Below are 17,802 nucleotides of genomic sequence, written 5' to 3' on the forward strand. Positions count from 1 at the left end.
TTCATGTCAGCTGCTTTAGGGACCTGGAAAGACAACCTGTAGTCTACCAGGCCCCCATGGCAGGACTTTCACACCACTGGTCTACGTGATGACTTATATAGGCTCCACAAAACCTGCAACTGGATGGATGGATGGGTGGATGGGTGGATGGGTGGATGGGTGGATGGAGGGATGGATGGATGATGGACAGTAGTAGTATTTTAGTTGTCATATTTAGTATTTAGCAGTAGTATTTTACTAGTATTATAATAGTAATATTTAGTAGTAGCATTTTAGTAGTATTATTTTAGCAGTACTTTTTAGGAGTAGGATTTTCATAGTATGTATTTTAGTGGTATAATTTTAGCAGTAGTATTTTAGAGGTGGTGCTCAGCAGTAGTATTTAGTAGTAGTATTTTAGCAGCGTATTGATGACTGCTGTGGAGGCATTCCCATATCATTCCCACATCCTTCCAAATCCTTCCAAAGGTGTTGCGTTCGGATGCGCGTCATCCTGCATCCCACGACTGCAAGTTAAGGCCGGGGTGGCCCTGAACGCACCATTGTTCCTGCAGCATCCTTCGCCACCCCCCACCCCGCCCCCCCACCCCTTGACTCGTGTCCTGAGAGGGCAATTAAGGAAACAAAGGTTTCCCGCAAGATAAACTGGCTGCCGGCTTTGCATACTAATGCCTTGCCAAGTGGTTACAAATAATAAGTGCTCTAATTACCGCCGCTGTTTTCAATCAGAAATTGCTCAATTTCCCCAGGATGGGGTCTCCATGCTTGGATATAAAAAATGACAATCATCTCCATGTGCAGCATCCATGATTTTGGGCGTGTGCACAAACACGTTGATGGTACGGACCCTGGTGCGACCCCCCGCCCCCGCCCCCGCCCCCGCCCCCATGAGTAAAGTGAGCGATATGTGAGGCGTTTAGCGCCACAATTATCCTCTTTTCATAACCTGGCCGTGCTATTGTGCGCCACGCAAGGCGCTGATGAGCACCGTGTGACGCTTCATCCCCGAGGTGAGCAATTTTGCTGCCGTCGTGATCATCAGCGCGGAGCAGGGGTCTGCTCGTTTATTAAGCAATTTCCTTTGGAGGAAATTAGCAGGATTTGCCAGGGGACGGGGGCGCCTCCGACACCACAACAGCCCTGGTGAGATGGAAGTTTGACACCCTTAAAACCAAGGACACAAGTCAGGTGGAAAAGGGGTGGGGTGCCGAAGAACAGAACGCGTCCTGTATGGCGGTGGGCACGGGACACGCGTCCTGTATGGCGGTGGGCACGGGACACGCGTCCTGTATGGCGGTGGGCACGGGACACGCGTCCTGTATGGCGGTGGGCACGGGACACGCGTCCTGTATGGCGGTGGGCACGGGACACGCGTCCTGTATGGCGGTGGGCACGGGACACGCATCCTGTATGGCGGTGGGCACGGGACACCATGGACGCACAGACTAGGAGATGCTAGCAGACTTCATATCCAGCTGGGACGGCCCCTTTGCACCCTTCTTGCCCACGTGGGGCAGGCGGGAGCCTTTCCAGAGGTTATACTAGATACTACGGCCTTTGTATGCGTATACTACGTAGTGAACCCGAATACGGTATTCGGAACGGCACAAACAATGACTTTTTTAGGAATAAATACTTTCAAATATTAGTATTGGGTAACAATGAAAACATCCAATCAGAAAGCTGCGTTTCTCGGTGAAACCCCATTGCACGCCCGGATCAGCCAATGGAATGATGACTGGTGTTCAGCAGTCGGGGGCGGGGCCAGAGCGACACAGAGCAGTCTGCCCGCCCCTCCCAGTAACGGAGGAGGCTCAACTTAGTTAGTTAGCATCCGTATTTTGCTTTGTAAACATACGACCTTTCACCTCAACCGGCTATCAGACCTTTCAGTAATAGCGGAGTTTGACCGGGAGATGATGATGATGATGATGATGATAGATGATGTCACCAATCATATTGTCATGGCGGCTGGATGACCACAGGTCAGGATGGCTGTATTCAGTTGGCCATTTATTGGAACAGCAACTTCCTGTCTTGGCTGACTGTTAGGGTTAACACTTCCTCCGCCCTTTTCCGGCCCGTAGACATCGGGCACCTGTAGCAGGTTTCAGGCGGCCGCACGGAGCTTCTACGGGATGTCCAACCGAGGTGAGCCTGGCGCCGGACCAGCGGACCCGGCGACCAGTAGCCCGGAGGCATCCAAGCGAGGTGGCTGGCCAAGGCCGGGGGCTGGGGCCGGGAGGACGCCACGGCGGAAAGGACAGTTTGACCTGAGAGAAGAAGTCGCATGAGCAAAGTGGGAAGTGTCTTTCTCCGAGGCCTTCCAGGAAAGTCACATCAACATGCGCACTTAAAAGGCCCCCACAGGCGACGCCCGCACGGCGATGCGATGTTTGGCGGCGTACTTTGCAACACAGATGGCGTCTTTCATCACAGCAGCACGTACGGTATTTATGGTGCAGCATAACATCGCTTCACAACAATAGGAAGGGAGAGTTGTTCCATATGCGGGAAAGGATGGCGGCTTTTTTTATCATCATTAACGTGATGGCGAGGCCCCCATGTGACCTCCTCCCAGCGGCACCTCCTTCCCAAAGTCATTCATTAGAAGCGAGAAGGCGAGTGTAAAACAAATGAGATTGTTCTTATTCTTGAAAAGAAGGAAGTGTGATATTTGGAGACGGAGATGTCCCGCGGCGCCTGTGATCCAGTTGTTGGTTTTGCTAGCGAGCGGAATCACAGTCACACTTTACTGTCCACTTTGGATTTTCCAGGCCCACGGGGAGTCTTGGAAAATGGCTCCGGTTTGTTAGGACTGAGATTGTCCGAGCGGGCTTGGGGGAGGGGGGGGATCTCATCAAAAAGCTTCTTATTCCCTGCTTCTGTGGGCTGTTATACATAGATTCCCCCCCCCCCCATAAAAAAAAACTACGAACAGGTCATCACGCCGGACCCAGCTCCCCACTGTTCCCCTATCGGAGGGGTCACAACAGCCTGAAGTCAACCCCCCCACCCGGACCCATCCACGTCTCTATATGTGTTGATGTACACGGGAGGGTCCAGGCGGGGGGGCCGGTCCATGGCAGCGGTGCCACAGACTCCCCAGCCTCCTGGTAGGATTTGTTGGAATGTGAGCGAGGAGGATTTTAGCACCAGGCGAGCCCGCCAGAGCGCCGCAGACTTCATGCCATCTGTCTCAGCCTCCATCCTGTCCTTGCCAAAACTCATCAGACCTCCAAGCTCCTTCTCATCCCTGTTCACAAGAGGAGCGGACATACTGCCGATCTGCTAATATACTGCACGCAGGGAGGGGGGAAATATGAAATGTCCCGGCTCAGTAAACACATTCCAAAATAAAAGAAAAAAAGGATTGGTATGAATGTTTGTTGCGGCCAATTGTCAGCTCATAACAGCTTTCACGGAGTTAAATGTCCGCCGGGCCGTTAGGGACACTTGATTAGGTACGCCAGCGAAGAACAGCCAACACGTTTCGGTGATGTTTCAATGACTGGCTAACCTTCACAGTTAAACAGCAGCCTGGTCCAGGGATCCTAGAACATTATTACAAATGGATGTCATGAGCACAAATAAGCACAAATAAGCCATAAAACCGTCACGTTGGACACACGAGCTTCTGTCTTGCACGTTCCTCTGGGGAAGATCTCCAGTGGGGAGTTAGCACCTCCTCACCTCCTCACCGGTTCTTCCAACGCTTGAACTGGACGCTTGCTGTGACACAGCAGACAACCCGGGAGCCAACCTGCTCCAAAGTCGGAAGAATCCACTGGACTTCCTTCAACATTCCACCCTGCTTTGCAGTCCGGAAGCAAAGAATCCGTGCTGGCTTAGGTGAGAGTCTCTTGCTCACGGTGTGACAAAGTGAAGGTGTGCTATGATGTTCGTCAGCACAAAGCCCGCATGGCGCCCATTAAAGCCCAAAGTTTGGGTGCCATAAATCGCAGCGGCGGACATTGCTCCCACGTTTGCTACGCCAGTTAAAAACATGATAATAACAACTAATGACACAATTATTATATCATATTTCATACGAGCGATGACGACGTGCCCAACTCCCATGGTGCACCTGTGAAGGCTTGTTGGGGAGTTCGCCCTTACAAAGCCTGGGGGGCAGAACCGGCTTAGATCTCTTTTTATTGACCAGATATGATTGGCCCTCTGAATTCTGCCTAGCAACAAGGGCCAAAGGTGATGCAACAAAATCTACCTGTGCTGTTGAAGTACTTGACGTTCTTTTATGGATGGAAGCAAATGTACTATGATCGAGTACTAAATGTACTCACAAATAAAGATCTGGGTGTCCAAAGTGTGGCCTGGGGGCTTACTTTTAGTGGCATTGATACATACGTACATGGAGACGTATTTGCAGGGCTAAAATAGAATTAGGATTATGATTTAGAAATATTCTCATTTACTTTAAAAACTCATTTCAACAAAAATAATATCTTTCATGACAAGGTCAAATAATTACAGAAGAATATTTGCAAGTGAAGAAGATGTTTTTTATTGTTGTGGGGAGAAAATTTGTATCATTTGTTAACCAAATCATTCTGAGAGTAAAAAGTTATCTCGTTTGTATGACCGCAGGTGGCGGCACGGCGGCACGGCGGCCGGGTGGTTAGCACGCAGGCCACACAGTTAGGAGACCCGAGTTTGATTCCACCCTCGGCCATCTCTGTGTGGAGTTTGCATGTCCCCCCCCCCATTCCAAAAACATGCTAGGTTAATTGGCCACTCCAACTTGTCCATAGGTATGAATGTGAGTGTGAATGGTTGTTTGTCTATATGTGCCCTGGGATTGGCTGGCCACCAGTCCAGGGTGGACCCCGCCTCTCCCCAAGACAGCTGGGATAGGCTCCAGCACGCCCGCGATCCTCGTGAGGATAAGCGGTAGAAAATGAATGAGTGAATGACCACAGGTGTAGTAGCATGAAGAATAAAGATGGATGGATGCATGCATGCCAATCATTCCGCATGCGGAAGGTTTCAGGCAGCACAATCCTTCTAAGCCCGTCATTCAATCTGGAGCAAATTTTCCCATCAAATGCTTCAATGGGAGGAATTCTTCTCCCCCCCTCGTGCAAGGCAAAACGTCCATTTGTCCACAGCGGCCTTTCCGGGTGGCAGGAAGCGGGCAGGAAGCGGGCAGGAAGCGGGCAGGAAGCGGGCAGGAAGCGGGCAGGAAGCGGGCAGGAAGCGGGCAGGAAGCGGGCAGGAAGCGGGCAGGAAGCGAGCAGGAAACGGGTAGGAAGCCCTTTGATGCCAACCTCTGGCCTCTGAGCCACGACAGCGTCGCCGATGGATGCAGGGCACGGACGGCGGCCAGCGAGGCGGGCGGGTGCCCTCGGACGGACGTGGGGGAGGAAAGCGTAAAGTGGGCCACTGCACGCCCCCAGCAAGCATCCTTCCATGCCAACAGTGAATAATGGCGGCACATTCACAGATGACAATGAAATGACTGAATGGAGCCCAATTTGAGGAAGCAGCGCGTGAATACATGATTTTTCCTCCACAGATTGCAAGTGAATGACTTGAGAAACGATAACAACCCAAAGTGAGCTGGTGTACTCCTACATAACAAAGAGGGAGAGATGCACAAAAACACTTCATTTCATCCGCAGATGTTACGTGCGCTTTGAGGCCAACGTGGGAAGCTGCTCAACGTTCTGCTCAACTGCACAGCGATGGTGTTGCTTTGCAATATGGAGGATCTTAATGGAGGATCATAATGGAGGATCATAATGGAGGATCAGAATGGAGGATCAGAATGGGGGATCATAATGGAGGATCATATACGCCACACAAACAAAAAGGTCTTGTAAAAACAATGTGGGTTTTTCCACGCTCTTTCGGGGGAAGAAAAGCCAGGCCACTTGGTGAGGAGGGTGGCTGGAGGAGATGAAGACATGTCTGATCTCCACGGCAACCAATAGCACCGCAGCACTCACCTCACTCCGCCTCTGATTGGCCTTTGCCACCCTGCTCCCCCCACTCCTTATGCCTATAATAACCCCCCTGCCCCTTCCGCACACAAACGGGCCAATCCCAAGATCAGGGATGGTAGCAAGATTTTCTGGTGGAGGGAACGGGAAAAGGCGGCGTTTGATGGCGTGAAGGAGTCGGGTGTGGCGTTGGAAATAAAGCATTAAAAGGAGCGAGCGCATCAAAGCAGACATGAGCTGAAACACCAAGTCCTCACTACAGCGCCACGTCTCCTCAGGTGTCACTCACACAAGACCTCCGCACCACAGCCACCAGTACGCTCAAGCAGACTCCATGAGGACACGTGGAGGACACGTGGAGGACACGTGATCAGGGCGCACACGCCATCAGCCGTGGGAAGGTGACGCTGCTTTCTCAGGTTTTGGATTTCTCCAGGCAATTATCCTAAAGCAGCCGTCCTCCTGCACTGTAACGCAGTGTGCCACCCAAGGCCCGACCCCCCCCGCTTTCATTATGAGCACCGGGACTCTCTAATGGCGTGATGGACTCACCGCCCATGGCAGAAGAAGAGGCAGCAGGGATTGGGAAAAAGAGACTTTGGCTGCACGTGTGGCTCCAAAAAGGCTTAGCTGTTGCACTGCAGTCCCCGGGTGGGGTGTCCTACTGATGATGCTCTGACAGAAACCCATGTCCATCATCTCCTTCACTTGTTTGCTTCACTGGTCTGAGAAAAAGTGAGAAGAAAAGAGGCTCTCTGGTGCTCACTTTTGAAGTTTTTCATGAGGTCATGAAGGAAAATCATCTAATCATCTAATCATCTGGAAGACACCGCCTGTCATCCACCCCGAGCATACATACATGAGCCCGTGTGTATACCCACCACTTCATCAAGGATGGTTTATGTCTAGTCCTTGACAATAGTACACGGGATGCGTACTCTTCTGTGTACTCTTCCCGCCTGGGTATGCATCGTCACCACCACCTCCTGCACCCGTGACGCAGTCCTGGCATTATTTGGTGCCGCCATGACCCACGTGACACCGTGCAACAGCAGGCATCACTCCTACGGCTTCATTTAGTCCTCTACTGTAAGGAACCTACAAGAAGATGAACTCCAGAGAAGAAGCTCATACATTAAGGAAAGATGAGCCCATAGACAATGTGCAAATAGTGGATGGATGGATGCATGGATGGAAGGATGGATGGATGGATGGATGCAAGGATGGATGGATGGATGCAAGGATGGATGGATGGATGCATGGATGGATGGATGGATGCAAGGATGGATGGGTGGATGGATGGATGGATGGATGCATGGATGGATGGATGGATGGATGGATGGATAGATGGATAGATGGATGGATGGATGCAAGGATGGAAGGATGGATGGATGGATGCAAGGATGGATGGATGGATGCAAGGATGGATGGATGGATGCATGGATGGATGGATGGATGCAAGAATGGATGGGTGGATGGATGGATGGATGGATGGATGCATGGATGGATGATGGATGGATGCAAGGATGGATGCATGGATGGATGGATGGATGGATGGATGGATGGATGGATGCATGGATGGATGGATGGATGGATGGATGGATGCAAGGATAGATGGATGGATGGATGCATGGATGGATGGATGCAAGGATGGATGGATGGATGCATGGATGGATGGATGGATGGGTGGATGGATGGATGGATGCATGGATGGATGGATGGATGGATGGATGGATGGATGCAAGGATAGATGGATGGATGGATGCATGGATGGATGGATGGATGGGTGGATGGATGGATGATGGATGGATGCAAGGATGGACGGATGGATGGATGGATGGGTGGATGGGTGGATGATGGATGGATGCATGGATGGATGATGGATGGATGCAAGGATGGATGGATGGATGCAAGGATGGATGGATGGGTGGATGGATGGATGGATGCATGGATGGATGATGGATGGATATAAGAAGTCCAGATAATGATAGTCATCAGTCATTAGCAGTAGTGTTTGTTTCCAGGACAATCTTCCAGGACTTTCTTTGGTCGGCCCATCCAGAAGGCGAAGGTGCCGAGCGTTTCCATGGGAAAGCCGTTTGACTGCTTCCCGCACGCACACATGCGCACGTCGCGTGTTTACGGCAACTAACCTCACAACATACAGACGGACTGGGGGTGGGAATTCAGCTTGTCTCCTTTCCCCCTGACGAAGTGGCAACAGAAACGGTAGGTAGGGCCCCTGAACAGATTTCTCAGTTCCAAAAATAAAAGGTGTTGAGTTAGACAAAGACTACTTTTCAACCCCAAACGAGAGCACTGACAAATGACACCCCGTCACCCCACCCCCTCTCCGTCTGTATCAGGACTGCTTTTTTCTTTGCAGAAATGTCATATAGTTAGGAGGTGATAAATGTGGATGGCGCACACACGGAGATGGTGGAGACATCCATGCCAGCTTTACGTGGAGAAGACTTCCATCCCGAACAGGATGGCAAACATATTCCGCTGCTAAAACGTGCTATGGAAAAATAGATTCCATGTTGTGTTTTTCCACTTGGTGAACAAGCAAGCCGCCTGTTCCAGCAGAAGAGGAGCCTCTGGGAGTCACGTCTTATCATATTCAGTTTGGTAGCAGCAGCAGCCTGACATTAAATACATATTTCCAACATGCTGATTGATGTCCCGAACGCTGACAAGACTAAGAACGTCGTGTCAGACTTCCAATGTATGGCCAATTAGGTCATGAAATATGATTGGATGGATGCATGATGGGATGGCAAGAAATGCTGGAAGAAAGATTCAATTACTGCAACAGGATAGCAAAAATAAATGAGTCCAGTTTCTCACAATATTGCTGATGTTGATAATAATCATAATCCCTCGTTTATGCCATTCCATTGGAAGTCCTTCCTGCCAAGGATCCCTTATTCTTACATCCATATTTAGAACATAGAAAGCCTGTTTTTCACATGATTAGAGCCCTCATGCATGAAATAGCACCCCTATATTTGACATTGGTATGAAGCAGTATGCCACGTACAATCTGGGCAAGGAGGACACAAACCCATCCTGCATGTCGGCATGGGTCAGCTGGAAATGTGAAATTATTATTCTTATTGAAAAGAAGAGAAAAAAACTTTTCATTTTTAGCCAAGATAACAAAAGATGGTGGAAGTGGACCATCACATAAAAATAAGTGCTCTGTGAGAACGTCATGAATAAAATGTCAAGTCCATGGCGGCCACCCTGCCACGCGGCCGCAGGGCCGTCAATGTTTACTTGGGAAAACCAGGAAATGGCGAATGAAGGCAACGACTGACTCCATCGGCCTCAACAAGCTAACATGACAAATGGCTAACGTGGCATCTAAGAGCTTCTTTAAGTATGTCGGGCCGCAGTAACGTGGTGTCTGAAGGCTTATTATAAACGGCCTGTATTTCAATGAAGAATGAGCCCATGAATATTATAATATAATCATATAATAAGGGACAAGGGATGAACTGTAACTCAGTCACGTTGTCACTGGGGGTCTGCATGCTAAGCATGATGGTCAAGTGGCGGTGACAAGGGCCAAGTCAGCAACGCAACAAGAGAGAAGCGGATGGAGATGGCAGTGAATAGATAATAACATGACATCATATAATAATAGTAATAGTGATAATAATAAATCGTGTAATAATAGCGGAAAGTAGGAGCAGTGACTGACAAAGAGGCCATAAATAAATGTGCAAAGCACGAGAGAAATGTGAAAGGGCCCAAATGAAAAGGTTGCCTTCCCAGAAGGCCCCTGCCAGAGAAGAAGAAGGAGTCGCAGGTCAAAGCAGGAAGCCTCAGAAGGCCACCAAGAGTGAAGACGTGTTGGCGTCTGCGGTCGGCACAGCTTTAACGTCATCTTGCTGCGTGTGTTTATCTCGCTTTCCGCCGCTGAGTAATGAGACGTATTTAGATTGTATTTGCACGCTCATTCATGCTGCTTGACTTCCGTTTCAGGCTCCTGCTGCTTGGCTTCAAGGAGCCACCAGAAGGTTTGAATACCTGAGAAGGAAAGAAACAACGGTTGCCGTCTCAAATGTTTGCAGACGCTGGCTTCCCGTAGTCCACGGGTGCCAAAGTACCATGGCTGCTGCTGCTGCATATACGTAGCACTCACTAGCGGTCCAATCGCATCCTCCAGCACAGGGCTGTCCAAAGTGTGGCCCGGGGGCCATTTTCTACACACAGAAAAAGAAATAGTCATGATTGAGGAGAGTTATACTGTACAAGCACGCATATTGCTGGACTAATGATAAGCTCGACTCATTCATGGACGTGTTTGACTACCTGGGGCAAACGATTGGGGGCGACTGTCATGGTTTTTTTCATCGACTGTCATTTATATTATAAATGGTTATATTTCATTGAGTACCATTTATGGCAATCTTCCATCAAGTGTATTCCATAAACACACAGTGGTGGTGCAGAAGGAGGCGCAGCAGCAGGAGTAAGGAAAGGATGTAGCAGCATGACTGCAATGCATCATGGGATGAGCATGCAGCATTAGCTCCATGATGGGGCCAAACAAGGAGACATTTGTTCTTTCCTAATTGGCGCAGCGTGGAAGGAAAGTAACAAGGTGTGCTTGGGCGAGGAGGATGAGGATGAGGATGAGGAGGAGTATGTGTTAGCCAAACAATTAAAAGCAGCCTGAGTCAATACCCCCCCCCCACTGAGCTGTGCATCTTCCTGCTAACACAAAACTTCCACGGCACCCAAATAGAAAGATCAATTAGTGTAGAAATGACAGCAAAACACTGCGTAGTAGTACTGCGTAGTAGTACTGCGTAGTAGTACTGCATAGTAGTACTGCGTAGTGCGTAGTACTTGCAATTGTTTCATCTGTATTCCACACGTTGTAAGTGTACCCCACATCACCGCGTGGGGTGGCCGCTAGCCCAAAGGTGCCCAATGCTTTCTAGGATTGTTGACGACATGACGGCAGAAACCAGCCTTGCTGAGGGAAAAAGCGCAAGTCTGAAGTTTGCTGCCAAGTCTAAATGGAGCGTGGAGCGGTGGCACCTGCGGGGGCCACCAAGCAGCCGACGGGGGCCACCAAGCAGCCGACGGGGGCATCACTTAGTAGCGCTGCTGCCTGCAGGGGACAGATGAGGATTTGGTGCTTTCAGGGAACATTTGGGAATGGGAAGGGGCGGGGGCGGGTCGTGGGAGGAGCATCTGGGGTCGGTGTTGGTGGGGGGCCGGACTAAATGAAAGACAAATGCGAGTAGTGCCCACTCAGCTATTTTCCCAGTCAAGATCAAAGGCGCGGCGGACCGGCCGCTCCACGGGAAACTTGAGACGGGTCCTGCCTTTGTTTGCTGTTGCTAGGCGACCTGCACGAGGCTGAAAGTGTTTGCGGTGGGGTACCAACATCAAAACCATTTCCAATCTAAATTTCAGAGACCGCCGTTTGTGTCCTCCGTTCCTAATCGCGCAAGCCACTGGAAAGCAGACGATTAGCGGCCATTCGTCAATCCTGGGAGCTTTCACAAAACACCTTGCCGCTCGTAGCTCGTAGCTCGTAGCTCGTAGCTCGTAGCTCGTAGCTCGCAAAGTAAACAGAAGCAAGGAAGTGGAAGTAGAAGCTAGCAGCAAGCGTGATGCTGCTAATTAGGATGGCGTTATCTATTAACGGGCCTCATGATGGTAACGCTGGCTAGCCGCGTGTCACGGGGAGCTCATTACATGTCATTACTCCAACACTCCAATAATGTCTACACCTGCTGAGCAGAAGATAATGACTTGGCCCCCCCGGTATTTGCAGGACAGGATTGTCTTGCACGCCAAGCACCACCAGGAGGGCGGAGAGCTGCGTGAAAACGGATCAAGCTCCCACAATGTCAAATACGCCGCCTTCTATTTGCTGCAACGTGCGGCGGGGAGAGGCAAACGGCAATCCCGGCCGCTTCAGTCGACGTCGCTCATTAAGTAAACAAGCGTTACAAGCTTGTTACGAGGCAAGGCTGCCTATCTTCTGCCGGTGGCGTCACGGAGGGAAAATATCTGCATTATTGACACCGGCTTACATTCCGACAATAGTCCTGCTATTCCTGTCGCAGCCGGAGTAGACTTAAGCAGTTTAAGTCTACTCCGGCTCCGCACGAGCGCTTGCAGAAGAGCCTTGCTAGCTGCTGCATGATAGCACGCCGAGGCTGACCGTATTTACCAAACACCAGGACGCTCGGCCGGGAGGTGAACCTCCGGGACGCCTTGTCCTTGCCGTCCATTTTCTTTTCAAACATCCCAATATAAGCTTTCCGCTTGTCAAGACCCAAATGCTGCTGACACGTCTAGGTAGCCACTTTGGACTTCCACGGGGGTGTAGCGTGTGCACAGCTGGAGGAGGGAAGGACTGGAGGAAAGGAGGATGAAACATCATGACATGACCACTACCAGGAGAACCAGAGTATAGAGGGGGAGGGGCCGCCTGCCGTGGCCCGGCAAGGTGCACTGTATTCGGGCACACGCTCCAAGCGGCCCTTGTCTTTAGATTGGAAGTGGTTTTGATGTCGCCACAAAGTGACCTTTGAGTCTGGAACGGCGGAGATTAGAACGGCGCTGTGGCGCCCTCGTCTTTCCACTCCCGGAGCCAACTGGCACGGCACCGGGCGTCCTTTCCACGCGGCGCCCAGCCTGCCTGCCGACGATGGCAAGCCCGGTCCCACGAAATGTCAGATGACACTCAAAAAGTTCTTTTTCTTGCAGGGAAAACTACTCCATTGCTCCTTGAAAAATACACCTTTGTACACAAAATGTACCACACTGACAGGACGTTAAAGCGCCTGTACTCTTTTACTGTGTTTTATAGTAGAAGGAGCCAACCCCTTTTCTCAGGTGAATGAGAACGGCTTTTGTACATTGACTAAATATTTGTACAAATATTTCCTCTGCTGGCTAATGATCTAATTGTATTTTATGCATTTTGTTAGATACTTGGTTAGAACACAGATTAATACCACAGTATACCATAACTTCAGTAACTTCTTTTTTTTCTACTCTATACGCGCCCCATCCCAATCCAGTACATCCAGTACATCCAGTACATCCAGTACATCCAGTACATCCAGTACATACTGCATGTCATCCCATGACACTACCAGGCCATGGGGGAGGGTGGCTGGAGGGATGATTAGCGTGCTACTAGCATGGATTTATTAGCCACGGGCTACTAGCATGGATTTATTAGCCACGGGCTACTAGCATGGATTTATTAGCCACGGTGGATCAGTGTGCCGTGTCCTCATTGAGGCTACGTCATGGTCGCCGACGAGGCTAGCAACCTTTCACCTCTGTGCTGCACGTCACTGACGCCTGAACCGAGGCCTTGGACCATAAAGACCATAAACCTCAGCTTTGCTCTGGTCTTCTCCATCATAATAAAGCAGATGGAAGATCCATAGATGGACTTTCACTTTCATTATCGCTGGAGCCAGGCGCTGCTAGGATGGGTTTACTGTCAAATGATCCTTCCTCCCGTATTGATGACGTATTGGTCATTCGTTAACCTGAGCATCCTCAACCTGCCGACTGCGTTCTTTTCTCCTGCTTTGGTTGGCATTTCTGATTCCAAATGGTTATGATCCATGCCGACATGTTGGGCTTTGCTGTGTATGTATTCATTATACATTGTGTATTTTGTAGTATTGCGTGTGTTCATGTATTCGTTGACTTAGCTTCAAATGCTAAAGCTGCAGAAATAAAAGTACAAAAGAAATATTTTTGTATTTTCTCCTCCGGCTTGCGTAGATGATAGATAGATACAAAAACTAAAATGAAAAAAAAGACATCTTCCATGCGGTGGCTTCTTTCTTTAGTTTGGATGCCAAAGCTGCCGAGATCATGCAGGTAGCATGATAAATCCCGCTTTAAAAGCAGCACGACACGTCTGGGATCGGGAGCGCCACATTACAAAACAAGAGTCTTGATCCTTTCAGCGTCGGAGGAGAAGTCTTGTCGGAGAGGATTGGCCCTTAAAAGGCTGACGTCACGGCCCGGGAGTCACCCACCGTGCGCTCGGCGTCTCCAAGTGAAGACTTATCCCGCAAAGGAGTCGGGGGGACAATGCGGGCGGACAGGGCGTGAAAGTACTATCATCATCGGCTCTGAAGGAAAAAAGAAAACATATCTGCCACAAAAAGGGAGGTTCATTCCAATTCAGCTGCGTTGTTGGGACAACCGCAACCATCCCTCAGATGATTAGTTCCACTTCAAAAGAATTTACTTTCCACGTTAGAAACGTCCCCCTTTTGTGTCCTAACGCAGGCTTTTATCGCCCCAAAGAACGCTCGTATGTCTCGTCAGCCTGCTTATTATTCCTTCTCTTGGCCACACAATTGTATTAAATAAATAGAGGCCTGCTGACAAAGGCCCGGCAGCCCATAAACATGTCCTCCGCGCACAAAAACACTGCTGAACAATCTGGAGGCCAAATAAAACACACCTCTTCTCAGAGGCATCTTGCCTTGCGTGCGACGCATGCATGGCGTGTTGCATGCGTCGCACCAAAAGGAAAATATGAAGAGAGTATTTTATGATTTACTTTATGATATTCGGAGGAAATTTTAAAGTTGAAATACTAAAGAATGGTTTGAAACCCCCCCCCCCCCCCCCCCCCCCAACCCGAACCCAATGAGAAACAAAAAACATTTTGAGAAGAAAAGTGAAATATTTTGGGAAGAAAACTGCAGAAATCAATTTTAGGAGAATAAATTGGTAATATTATGGCATAAATGGCATTTTAGGGGCATTAAGTTGATTCATGAATATACATTATATTATAAGAAAGTATTTGGGGGAAATTTAGATGTGGAAAATGATAAGATGATGGGAATAAAGTCAAAGATGACAAAAAGAAACCTTTTGCTGGCGTTTTCATCACGGAGCGTTTGCTGAGACGAGCAGGCAAAACGTCTTCCTCGGAAAGTGAATGTTTGCTCGGACAAGTTAGGAGCTGTCGTTGACTCGCCGGCACGTCCTGACTCCAGGGTTCAGTTATTGGAAGCCTTTTTAATGTTCTCGGACTTATTGCTGCTGATAATCAGCATGCAGCCCTGATCATTACGAAGGTGACCAGTTGGAGTAGACGAGTCGACAACGTGACAACAGGAGATGTATTTACGCCATTTGCCGTCAAGCTTGCCAACGCTAACGCTAATGCATGCTGGGAAAAGCATCCAGCTGCTAATATTTGTCATCTGCGGCCACTCGGGAGGAGGTACGTGCGAGGGAGGGGCTGCCGTGTGTCAGCGTTAGCTGTAAAAGTGGTGCTAAAGATCAATAGGATGTTGTCGCTCGCGAAGGAAGCAGGCGTGGAGGTGTCATGGCAGCTTGTCACCGATGATGGTTGTGCTAAACAGGCGTCTGCGTGGAAAAGCGTCGGCAGGAGCATGCGGCCTGATTCAAAGAGCTAATGCTCAAATCACATGCTAATGCTCCTACTCTGGGAATTCACAGCAGCTCTGGAGAGGAGGAGGAGGAGGATGAAGATGTGCACCTCAAATGGGACTATTAATAGAGCCCCCCCACTCTTAACTTGGAATCTATATTGTGATGATGATTATTATTATTATTACTATTATTATTATTATTATTATTATTATTATTATTATTATTATTATTATGCGCTTCCAAAAAAGAGATCAACTATTTGGCTCGGTGGGATTTCTCTGACAGGAAGAACCTACGAAGACAAGAAAACACCACAACAGAGGATGGGGGCACCCTGACACCGTCTGAGGGACGGCAAAGCCTCATTAACCCCCCTACCCCCCTGATTGTCTAAATAGGCTTCATGGGATAAATAAAAGCACCAGCGACTGGGAATGTTCAAAGGAAATTATTTTGGAGCGACAAAAATGATCAAAGAGTCGTCTCTCGTAACCTCCCTGGTCCGCCAGCCCCCCAACCCACCCAGCCGCCCACCCCCGAAACACAGTGACTTCACTCTGCCTCACTGGCTTTCATTTCTAACTCACTCAAAACACACACACACACATGCGCATGTGCACACACACACACACACACACAGTGCAACAAGCAAAGGAGCGACCCCCCAACATGTGTGTGTCCCATGGGAGCAGAGCTGTTCACCTCCATCCCTGCTCAGGATGCCAACAAATGACTGGCATTATTGGGGGGGGGGTTGCATCCAAATAATGATAACTTTACATCCCCACCCAGCATCTAATGACTCCCACAAGAAGAACAAAGGATGGATGGATGGATGGATGATGGTTGAACAGATGGGTGGATGGATGGATGGATGGATGGATGGATGGATGGATGGATGGATGGATGGATGGGTGGATGGATGGATGGATGGATGGATGGATGGATGGATGGATGGATGGGTGGATGGATGGATGGATGGATGGATGGATGATGGTTGAACAGATGGATGGGTGGATGGATGGATGATGGTTGAACAGATGGGTGGATGGATGATGGATGGATGGATGGATGGATGGATGATGGTTGAACAGATGGATGGGTGGATGGATGGATGATGGTTGAACAGATGGGTGGATGGATGGATGGATGGAGCACATAGCATGTGCCTGAAATATGGACCAGAAGTAGTATCTAATAGTACCTGGTAGTAGAGTCCATGTACACATGTTCCCATAACCCTGAAATGCCCCATTAGCATATGTTCAATAGAAGGTTAGGCCGCCCCATTGTTTGCCCCCACCCCAAAATCCGTCACCTGGGCTCCTCAAAGCAGCGCTCGCGGCTTAATTACCGGCTCTCACACTCCCTGCGCTCCTTCTAGCCGTCGGCGAGCGCCGCCACTATTTGCGTCAATAGTTCTTTAGGTTGAATGGCGAAGAACCAGCGGCCGCCATGGCTTATATTATCAATGACAATGGCTTAGGCTGAATTTGTCCCCCCTCCATTAAAGTCCCTTTGTGGCAGCACCGTGCTCTTTAGGGACAACAGCACATTTGTCCTCGTCATTAATGTCACTTCCCTAAAGCAGCACATCATCACAGTGCAGAGCTTGGTCAAACTGTAATTGAAAAGGCCCAAGGGGAATTCCTCAGGTTTTGTACCGGGTGGGGGGGGGGGGGGGGGTCCCTTCACCCGAGCCACTCTACATCCATCAATGTTGAGTTAGTCCCTTGGGGGGGGGCTCCAGCACAAAGCAGATAGAGAATCATGTCAGGTACACGAGTACCCCCCCCCCACCCCCATCCAACACGCTCTGCAAATGGACGCACTTCAAGAGGGGACGGGATCAGAAACGGAACCCTTCCTTCAGATGTGGACTTCACAGACCCGATTACGCCGCCGCCACCTCGCCGTGCGTACCGCAACAGATAACTGGCGCCGAGGCGGCGCTTTGAACGCTCCTGGACGGCCATCACTGCCTTCCTGCTTCGCTGTCATCGCAGCTCGAACGCAAGGCGCCAAAACTTAGCAACTCAGCGCTTGCTAATGAAACGTGAGCTCGGAGACAACAACGTTTGTTTTACTCAGAAAATCTGAGGCTGGCTGCTCTTTGGCGGTCCTGATCAAAGCCTCAACATCCTCACGCAAATACTTCAAACATGGAGTCTTCTCATCTTTTCTTACGCCAACGCCACCACGTCTTCCTCCTGAACCATCTTCACGGATGCATGGATACATGTTAGCATGTTAGCATTAGCTCGCTAACGTTAAGGCTGCTGACAGTGTAGCGTTCACATTGGCTTTAAACGCTTAAGGAAGTAAGGCTTGGGAACTTCTGGCTGGTATTTGGTACCTTTAGTTCGTGGGGGGGGGGGGCATTTCCCACCTCATCACACGCTGTAAGGAAGAA

The sequence above is a fragment of the Doryrhamphus excisus genome, linkage group LG23, assembly GCF_037039965.1.
Source record: "Doryrhamphus excisus strain RoL-2023G ecotype Guam linkage group LG23, RoL_Dexc_Guam_v1.1, whole genome shotgun sequence".
NCBI lineage: Eukaryota > Metazoa > Chordata > Actinopteri > Syngnathiformes > Syngnathidae > Doryrhamphus > Doryrhamphus excisus.